Source organism: Pyrus communis, chromosome 10 (assembly GCF_041283825.1).
Source record: "Pyrus communis isolate YQ-2024b chromosome 10, ASM4128382v1, whole genome shotgun sequence".
In the NCBI taxonomy this organism is placed as follows: domain Eukaryota; kingdom Viridiplantae; phylum Streptophyta; class Magnoliopsida; order Rosales; family Rosaceae; genus Pyrus; species Pyrus communis.
Window position 1 is genome coordinate 28,818,142 of NC_142574.1, and position 10,748 is coordinate 28,828,889.

The 10,748-nt window shown below is 30.8% G+C and overlaps 1 pseudogene across 1 annotated transcript; it reads right to left on the reverse strand.

The window, feature by feature from the left end:
* Positions 1-8,822: 8,822 nt before the first annotated feature.
* On the reverse strand, positions 8,823-10,431 carry LOC137730022 (xyloglucan endotransglucosylase protein 1-like; annotated as a pseudogene). The gene is made up of 3 exons (XR_015952716.1): positions 10,110-10,431; positions 9,778-9,970; positions 8,823-9,352 (listed from the first exon to the last, which is right to left on the reverse strand). The product of XR_015952716.1 is annotated as a xyloglucan endotransglucosylase protein 1-like (transcript).
* Positions 10,432-10,748: the final 317 nt, after the last annotated feature.

Below are 10,748 nucleotides of genomic sequence, written 5' to 3' on the forward strand. Positions count from 1 at the left end.
TATCTATCTTAAGGGGTTTCTTCTAACATGATCTAAGATTATTCATTTACTTCCAATATTTGACTTTCCTTTTGTCACTTTACACATATAAATACATTTAAAAGGTATAAATCGTGTATAGCATGTCGTGATTCAAAAAATACCTTCTATACGCGCGTGCTTGAAGGTAGTTTTTGTATAATATAAAAAGGGTTGTCAGCAAACTCTTCGACTTCACTAAATTTAAAAAAAAAAAAAACAAACTAATTTAAAATCAAATTTTTGAGGAAAAAAAAATGACTTTGGCTATTGGATTCCGTTTGAATGAGCTTCAAACTGTTAGGATTTGTGATTAAAAAAAAAGGTAGGAAGAAAGGGACATAGTGTATGGAAAAGGAACAGAAAAGGATCTGGCTTTCATATGTTGCCAGATAATGAGAAATCTGCATCATTAATTATGTGGATTCTTCACAACATAGTAACTGTCAAAGGGAGACTCAAGACCATTTGGATTAGTAGTAACAAAATTAAAAACAACATAACAATTAGCAAGTTTTCGCATTACATATATTTGTATAGATGATATTGAGAAGAGGAAATCGAACTAAGACTCTGATGCAATTTTTTTGTTTTATAATAGGAAGAATAATCATTTCATTACTAGGAAAACAATTAGATCGTTTGATAATGAACAAAGAAACATGAGCGATTCTTCGTCAACGATGTAATGAAGAAATCAACGTGAGTGGTTCTTCTTCAATCGAAGCATTGAAGCAGCAACCTGAGCTACAAGCTTCTTCTAATTAGCAAGTTAGTGTCTCGATACTATATTTGTAAAAGCAATTGATACCTGTATATAGTTTTAGTCATATTAAATAGGAACTTAGGAAGGAAAGTAAATCACATGCGTAATTTTTTTTTTTTTTAATTGGTACTAGACTACGTGAATCTCACTAATTCCGTCACCATATGTTATCCGAACAATGTAGCTATAATCAAAATACTGTATGGAACGGAAAAAAAAAAAAAAAAAAATCAAAGTAAGTCTGTGACGTCGTCTTCAACGCACACCATTTGCTTACAAAAGTTTAGAAATTTATTGGTTGATTTGCCATTATTGCTCTTAGATTCACGGTCACAAGCATCAGTATGCACCCTTTTCTAGAAGAGCTTCACATTTTAATGTTCTACACTCTATATATTTAGGGGAGTGTATTGAATTGAGATTTTGACGGATTTTAATTCTTTTAATGAATTTAGGGGTATTTAATCAAAATTTTAAGTGATTTTTTGAAATTTAAGGTGTATTCAATTAGAATTTTAAGATAATTTCTTAAAATCCTTAGAAATTCGGGTGTATTCAATTAGGATTTTAAAGAAGTTTAAAACATCTCAGGTGTATTCAATTAGAAATTGATTTTAAAGAATTTGAGAAAGTTGAGGAATTAGAGGGAATTGGAGAGATTTCGTAGTGTATTTTAAGCATTCACAAAGGAAATTTTTATTTGAACTCATATAACTTCTTTCTACACCCAACTTACTCTTTACATCCATATTAATTTTAATGAAACTACCATTATCTCTTTAGACCCATATATACTACCTAAACTACCCTTACAAACCCAATTCAATTTGTAATTTATCTTACACCCATTTAAAAAAAAAAAAAAAAAAGCCAAAATCAATGCATTTTCTACGTATTCTCTCCTTCCAACAGTTGCTTTTGATGGAGTCTTCATGAACCTCTACAACATTGTTCTCAATAAATCTCAAGTTACCTTGCGTGACGATATATGTTGCATATGAATTTGAATTTTTTATGCTTTGATGATATGAAGACTTATAAATTATAACCTATAAGCATATATTGCTAGATGAATTGAAGGAAATAAAGGAAATTAAAAGACGTACACGCACACTTATGAATGAGAAGGCCACTTCCTTTGCCTACAAAATAATACTGAACACCAAAAAGAGGACAATCGATTGTCTTGTAAATGAAGCAAAGCTGACCAGAGGCCAAAAGAACAAAAGAATAGGGAAACTTGCACAAGTAGCAGAGTCATAACGTTATATATGACATATAAACTAATAATTCAATTCTTGCATAAATCCATTCATACTTAATTGAAGGTTCCAAAACTTCAAGATTAACGTCCACTTATAAAAAAAAGTTTGCTTTTTCTCTATGGGAGAGTTGTAGGGTTTTCGTCAGAACAAAACGTAGAAGAAAAATGACGTGATAGTTAGGGTTTGATTATTGGGGGTGGGTTTACTGATAAATCTTATTTTTCTTGTTAATTTTATTTTGTACTTGATGATAATTATGCAATATGGTAATAAAGAAATTTCACATTTAACATTTAAGTTGGGTGTGGAAAGAGGTTAGATGGGTTCAAATAAAATTTTCCATCCATAAATCTCACATCTCTCCATGAGATTTGGAGGGAATTGAATAAAAAATTTGCATGAAATCTCTACAAATAGATGGTGTATTCAATTGAAATTTTGAGAGATTTTAATGGATTTATAAATCCATGGATTTTACGAAGTTTAATTGATTTGTAGAGATTCCATGTAAAATTTTGATTCAATTCACTCAAAATCTCTTGGGAAGATGTGAGATTTGTGGATGCTCAAAATACACTATGAAATCTCTCAAATTCCCTCAAATTCCTCAACTTTTTCAAATTCTTAATTAAATTCTAATTGAATACACTTGGAATGTTATAAACTTTTTTAAAATCCTAATTGAATACACCCGAATTTCTAAAGATTTTCATAAACCATCTTAAAATCATGATTGAATGCATATTGAATTTTAGAGAATCACTTAAATTCCTAATTGAATAGCCCTAGATTCATTAAAAGAATTAAAATCCCTCAAATCCCAATTGAATACACCCCTTTCTCCATAAAAATTCATGGATTTTAAAATTCCTCAAATTCTTAATTGAATACACCCCCTTAATCTTCTAGATGATTTGCAACACAACTAGTTCTTGGCTAGATTAAAATATCGAAACGGAATGTCCATAATCGAAACGGGATGTCAAAGTAATGTATCCCTTATCCATGAAATGTTGGCAAAATTTTGGCAATTTCGATGTCATGAGTATAATATCGTCGAATATCTCCAAATTAGGGAGATTATGATGGAAATATCGGTTTAATATCTGGGGCATTTCGAAATAGTTCCATCAAAATTTGGTTAAATTTTGATTCATCTTGTAGAATAAATTGGAGAACATGGATGATTTTATGGGTAAGTATTCAATAGTCTAGATTATTGGATAATTCGGCCTTAAATCTATTAGATTCGCCAATAAGCAAAAATAATATTTTTTTAATTAATCATAATCGTTCATTTTCAGTACTATTGAGTAGTCCGGACTACTATGAGTTCGGTTTTATATTTACTAAAGTGGCAAGTAAGTAAAAACAATCTTCAAATAGAGCGTCGTAAATGAAACTAAACTTGCCTCAAATCAAGCAAATAATTTTCCGCTAAATTAAAGGAGCATGCCAAACCAATCTATGATCCACATCGTTAGCTTCTCGTCTCCATTGATGCAACACTTTCGTATGTATATATAATCATAGATTCTTACTAGCTCCTAGTAACTTCTTAGCACAGAAGTGTGATCCATGGTATTTAGAATATACTGTACCACACCCAATAAATGACCATAAAGATAGGCTCAAAATTAACGACACACAAACTCCACCACTTCCCTAGGAGTCTTCATGCAGCCGGTGTAATACTAAGAGAACTCTTTTAAAAATGATACGCTTCATAGATTTTTTTCTCACCTTACAGTTTATTATTAATCTTTTTATAATATTATAAAATACTATATAAAAATCATGAAATAACAGAAAATCCATATGGACTTAAAAGAGTCACACTTTTGATCCCTTCGCATTTCCCGTAACATACATCCACCGCAATTTTCGCCATTACCGCCACAAAATTGACTTGATCTGTATGAAGTTTAATTCAGCTGAACCGATAAAAGATGATAAAAAACTAAAATAAATATAAAAATAAACCTACAACTTCGTTAATTCTAACTGTATTCCTTATTGCGGTGCTATCAGTTCCCATTGCATGCACCAGAATATACGTTCTAGCTCCATATTAATTTCATGTGTAATAGTATGTTACATATAACTAATTATAATTTTTTTTTTTTCAAAAGATAATAATAGAAGTAATAACTATTAATTTTTTAAAACTAAAAATATTATTTACACTAAAGGAGAGGTGGGCTTAGCCTCACAATAGCTAGCAATAATGTGGTTAAAATCCACCTGTAGCGAGAATCGAATCTAAGACGTCTTACTTATAAGTGAAGATGAATATCGTTAGACCACAGTACTAAGTTGTTATTAATTATTAATTAAGTATGTATACAATTCTATATCACCAATTTTTTTTAGTAGAATGATAAATCTTTAATAGGTTAAATAGTTAGTTTTGTAAAGGAGAGAAAAATTGGTTGAGATCAAACTTGCCCCCACTGCGATAAATCGCCATTTGCGAAAAATAAAAAAGAGAGGGTGATAAATTTGAAACTTACAAACCACATGCATATTCAATATGTTTTTCATGTTTTTTAATTGACTTGTTTCAATGTGTGTTTTTTATTTTTTTATTTTTTATTATATTTATTTTAAGGATAATACTTGCATTATTACTCCTTTATTAGGGTATGAGTTCATTATTCTATTTGCAAATAACTATCTTTATAATAAAACTTTTATGATCCAAAGCATTTAATCTCTTGTTTTCATTTAAAGATTATCCCTAAAAAAATTATTCGAATTGGAGATCATTTAGTCATCCAAATGTATAAAATAAACTAATGGTGTAGGTACCAAATAACATATTCATGATGAATGTTGATTTCTTTGATACATTTAGATGATTAAATAATATCTAATTCGAATGATTTTTTGTATAGATGCTATTCAAATAAATATTAAGAGGTTGAACGATTCCAATTATGAGTTTTTTACAATGAAGATAAGTTATTTTCAACTGAGAATGATATCATCCTCCGTAGAGGAAATGCAAGGGTTATCCTTTTTAAAATGAATTTTATTTCGACTTCATTTCACTCCAAATTTTTTTTTCTTTTCATATTCGTGTCTTCTAAGGGAAAACATGTTAATTGTTAGGCCATCACTTTCTTAATTTAGACGACAGGACTTCGAACCTCGACATCAAGTAGTTAATAAAAAAAACCGTACTACTGTATATTTCCTAAAACACAAATTCGTACTGGATATAAAAACGTTAATTATCTATATATATATAAAGGGAGCATCTTAAAATGGTGAAACATTCAAAATACCATAAATTGCCTTTTAAGATTTTCATAAATTACAATTGAACAAAAAGAAGCTAAAATATTTAACCATATTTTTATTTTGAATGAATTTAATATTTAAAATTATAGAAAAACAAAACCTCCCACGTTAGTGGATGGTTTCACGTCTTTAATTCATTTTTTTTAAATATGTAAATTAATTATTTAAATAAAAAATATATAAAAAGGCCAATTGACACACGCGTATGCGTGTGGCAAGAGGCTAGTATTAGTATTTATTTTAGCACCAAATTACGTTATGTTTGGTTGGACAAATTCGTTTGGATGTGCTTTTAAAATGACTGAAAACGCTTTTGGTGAAAATGTTTTTGGAACCAATTCTTAGGAAAAATGCAAGTAAATCCTAGAAAAACACTTAAAGTGCTTCCTGGAAGAAGCACATAACTGGTGCTTCTTGCAGAAAGTACTTAAAGTGCTTTTGGAACCCAAAAGCATTTTCTCTAAAAACGCTTTCAGTCATTTTAACAGCACATCGGTCAAATTTAGAAGAACATATGATCATAAATTTTGTTTGGCAACTTTGGTTTAGTTATGGCAAGCCTACTACAACACTTCTCACAACTTTTCTACGGTCCAACAAGACTTTAGCGTATGGTAAGTTGGTAACACTTAATTTGCCATACATTTTAAAGATATCAAATCCCAAGTTTATTAAACAATTTAAAACATAAAATTATTGTTGAAAAATATACTCTCTCTTTTTATGAACAAAATATGACACCTAATTTGCCACTTCAAAACCAAATCTGAGTCCATTTGCAACTTCAATTGTAAGGTATTTCACACCGGACCATATATTGTTCGTTTGACTCTTATAAATTGGGATCAAACTATTATAAGTTGAAAATTTTGAGTTTAACATTGGAAACAGTTGTAGACAACTATTAAATTCACTTCACTGCAACAAAAGTGCTATAAATTTCAGTTTCGGAAACTTGATTTCTATATCACACATCCTTTTTCTTCTCATTCACGCTCCTATTCATTTGTGTTCCTTGATTTCTTCTTTGATTTACAAATCAATGGTCATGAATAATCAAGGGGTGTACAGATAGTAAAATGATGTGTGGAAATCTTTTCCTTATTTTTTTGTCAAACTCGCATAAACATTGTTAAGACATGACAAATTGATCTGAATTGCTTTATTTTTCTTTGGAGAAGAATTTTTTTAGATTGTAAATAAATTGTAGCACTATATTATTGAGAATGTTCACCATCACACTTGAGATCTCACATTCAATTCCCGCTTATCGATTATCCCTTGTAACAAAAATTTCATTCAATTAATGAAAAATATTCATCCATGTCTTCAATTCGTCACTTCTCAGTATTAACAAAAGTTCATTCCATTAAGAAAACAATGTTACTGTGGAGCTTTGTTGCGAGTGTAAGGGGCGGGGGTTGGAGTGTCACACTTTGATTTTCAAACCAGACAAAATACCTCGGATTCGCGTTTTTTTTTCTTTTTTTGTGGGTTGATGTTAGATTAGGAAACTGATGGATTAATTTGAACCCAGGCTAAAATGCAAGTATACATAAACACACAACATTACTCAATAACGAAAGCAAAGCCAAACCGGCAAAACCCAAAGGGAAATGCTAGTGGGAACAAGGTTTAACAAACATGTCTTTTGCTTCATACGGCCATGTCCTTCACCATTTTTCAGTTCAGTTCAGTTCAGTCCCCCGAGACCTGCTTTGTTCAAGAAAGGTACCTTCTTTATCTCCCCCATTTAATTAATTGATTAATTAATGGAGAAATTAGTTTCTTATCCTTATCTTTTCTATTTCATTGATTAAAACCTTATTCTTTTACAAATTTTGATCAAAGTCCTTGGGCTTTAATAAATGCCATTAATTATTCAAAAACAAAATATTTACATATCAAGATAATTAAGTTTTATTTTTAAATATATTCATTTACGGTTAGAAACGTTGCATTTGATATATTATATTTATGGCTAAACTTTTTTTTATCATATATTTCTATTTCTAGTTTGTATCGTAATTAGATTGGATCTAAGGGTTCTAAATGGCAGAGTATTGTAGCCATAATCAAGACAAACCAACATATATAGTTAGGCCAGAACCCTTAAACGAAAAAGTTTTTTATTTTTTATTTTTTATTCAACTCAAGGGTTGTTAAAGAAAATTATGGGGACACTTTGGATGTAGTCCCTAACCACCAATGTTCTTTGACTTAAACCTTTGTGGTTTTTAGTTTTTAATTGAGGTCCCTGACATTAATGTAATAACGTATTTCTATGTAGATTATTATATTTTTAAATTAGAAATAAAATTTGTAGTTATTTATATTAATGAGATTTTAAATAAAACTCATAATTATGGGATTAAAAATATTAAAGATGAATTATACTCTCCAATATATTGTGTACACACACACACACATGGGTACAGTCATCAAAACTAACCAAAAAATTATTGTACCAAAACATGGGTACATTTTTCAAAAGCATAAAAAAAATTAGGCTTAATAACATTATTAAATTTCTTCTATTAAACTTGACATGGATACATTCTCGAATCAACGAAATAGATACCCATATAAGTTTAAAAAATGGATTAGAGAAAAGATTGAATGAAATTTTATATAAAAAATGGGTACATTTTATATTAAATGAAGGGTACATTTTTAACAAATCGGTATATTTAAGAATGGATACATATAAGATTAAAAAAATTGAAATTTTAAAAAATGGATTAGAGAAAAGATTGAATGAAATTTTATATAAAAAATGGGTACATTTTATATTAAAAAAAGGGTACATTTTTAACAAATCGGTATATTTAAGAATGGATACATATAAGATTAAAAAAATTGAAATTTTTTTATAAAAATTTTATGGGTACAAACTTATTCTAATTTTATTTTTTATATTTAGGAAATGTTTGAATTGAAAATTAACTAGGAGTTAATTATAAGGGTGTGAGTATTAAAACTCTAAATCAATTACTAATTTTTTATATAAAAATGATGTAACTTACATGTAATTCAGTAATATATTAATGCTAGGGATTTTGATCAAAATCTAAAATCTAATCAGGTCTTAATCAATGAACATTAAAAACTAAAAACTGGATACTAATTTTTTCAAAATTATATATAGTCGTTAAATTGGATATAAGAGTTCTAAGTGGCAGAGTATTGTAGCCATAGTCATGCGAAACAAACATGTATAATTAGGCCAGAGCCCTTAAACGAATCTATATTCAATAATGATTTGACTGAAACCACTTCGGTCATGATAACCAATCTGATCAATGATTCAAATGTGCGATCTGATCAATGATTCAAATTCACACATGCGACTTAATAGTAATACAAGAACATTTTCTTCTCGTTTTATAGGCAATTTGTTAACAGTGAAAGTGTGTCATCCGTCGGTCACGTACCATTTTGTTCAATGTTCAATAAAAAATACTCGGTTTGCATGAAGTACATGGTAGTTTTATTAACTTATACACTCCAACATCATGAATTATATTACAAAGTAAGAGGTGCTTGCAAAATATATAATGATATTATATATACATGAAACCCTGTCTAGAACCTAGAACGGTTGCACTCCCTTGGACGGCCACGAGGAAATCGCTTCAAATCAGAGCAATAGTTGTAAATCATGAAGTATTTTTGCACCCATCTGAGTCTTCTGCGACTAATTGCATCAAGGCTTTGAGTCTGCCAAGCATTATTTTTGGAGCCTTTTTCTATGTTTCCTGTAGATGAACATGAAGATGATCCACCAGACCACACACAGGCATTGGCATTGAAGTTTTTGTAGTAGGCTGTGAAAGGAGCTTTAGACCAATCTGTTTTCACTAGCCCTCCTCTTGTAGCCCATTGATCTGCATTCCACAAGCTTGAGTAGAGCTTCATGGGCTTGCTCTTTGGGAACGGAACCCCATAAGATTCCCCATTGTTGAATACTCTTATCGGGATGTTATCCACTAAGAATCTGCACAAAAACCAAAATGCGCAGCAATTTGCATGTCATTAGAAACTGTAATATATAGAGCTAATTTGTTTCCAAATATCAACACTTGGCTTATTACATTGACAGTTTGATAAGTGCGCAAAATCATTCTTTTTGTGTTTTGTATAAGTTAAGTTTTGCATGTGTGTCAGATCGTAATTTGCATGAAAAAAAGTTAAGCAATGTTCACATATATCAAATTTGGCCAAATTTAAGATAGATTACGATGATATCACATTTGTATTTATATTAGTTTACGATGATATATATAGTAAGTCAATAATATTATGTAGTTAATAAAAACTGTTATCCACACTTCAAAGTCATCATGCACTTGCATGTGCAATTTCTTTTGCATGAGTACATAATGACACTTTCGGAGTGCAAATAATTCGCTTATGACTTACATTATGCGTTGGGGTTCCAAAGAAAAGTATAAGTGTGAAAATTTTTTGTTGGGTCGAACCATAGGTAGAATTGTTGCTCTCTACCACCTTTCCCTTGGGAGTACACATTGGTATGCACAATATAAGGCTCTCCAGTCACGTTCCCCAAGAACTCAAAATCAATCTCATCATGGTTTGGCCCTTCGGAAGACAACTGCATGCAAAGGACCCCGAATGTCAAAAACCAAAACACAAACACAAATTTCGTAATTACAATAAATTACAATTCCATTAAAGATTAATGCAGAAGGGTAATCTAGACTAATCATTGTTTTGGTCACTAATAATCTTACATAGTAGGCAGTGACGGTGCCGGCGGAGTTTCCTGCAACAAGCTTGAGCTGCATTTCTATCCTGCCAAAAAGATATTGCTTCTTGGATTGGAAGCCAGAGCCAGAGGCCTGGTCAAGTGAAAGCTGCAGAACATTGCCTCCACCGATTATTTTAGCACGATGGCCACCCCAAGTTAGGTCAAAATCTTGTTGGAAATTGCCAGCTGATGCCACAACCATAAATAAACAGAGAATGAGGGAGAGTAGCAACATGTTTGGAAGAGATTGAGAGTTGTGGGATGTTGCCATTTGAGGAATATAATATTTGACGCTCGGATGAATCTGATGCATCTGTTATTTATTTGCATACTCACGTAGAGAGAGAGAGAGAGAGATTGAGTTGCGTGAGAGTAAGAGGGATGTAGAAGGGGCACGTGTGGCCTTGAAACATACACCAAGTCACCTGGCAGAACAGAAGGCAATGAGCTGGCTCTAGCTAGATAGCAATTGCCTCAAAGCTATGAAGTACCTTTTTCTTTCTTTTGAGGCCTTCTTGGATAAAGGGTAAGAAACGGATTGATCGCCATGGTACAGTAGGGTTCGATTCAATAAAATTTTAATTGATGAGCGATAAAGAAAACAAATTATACATGATAATAT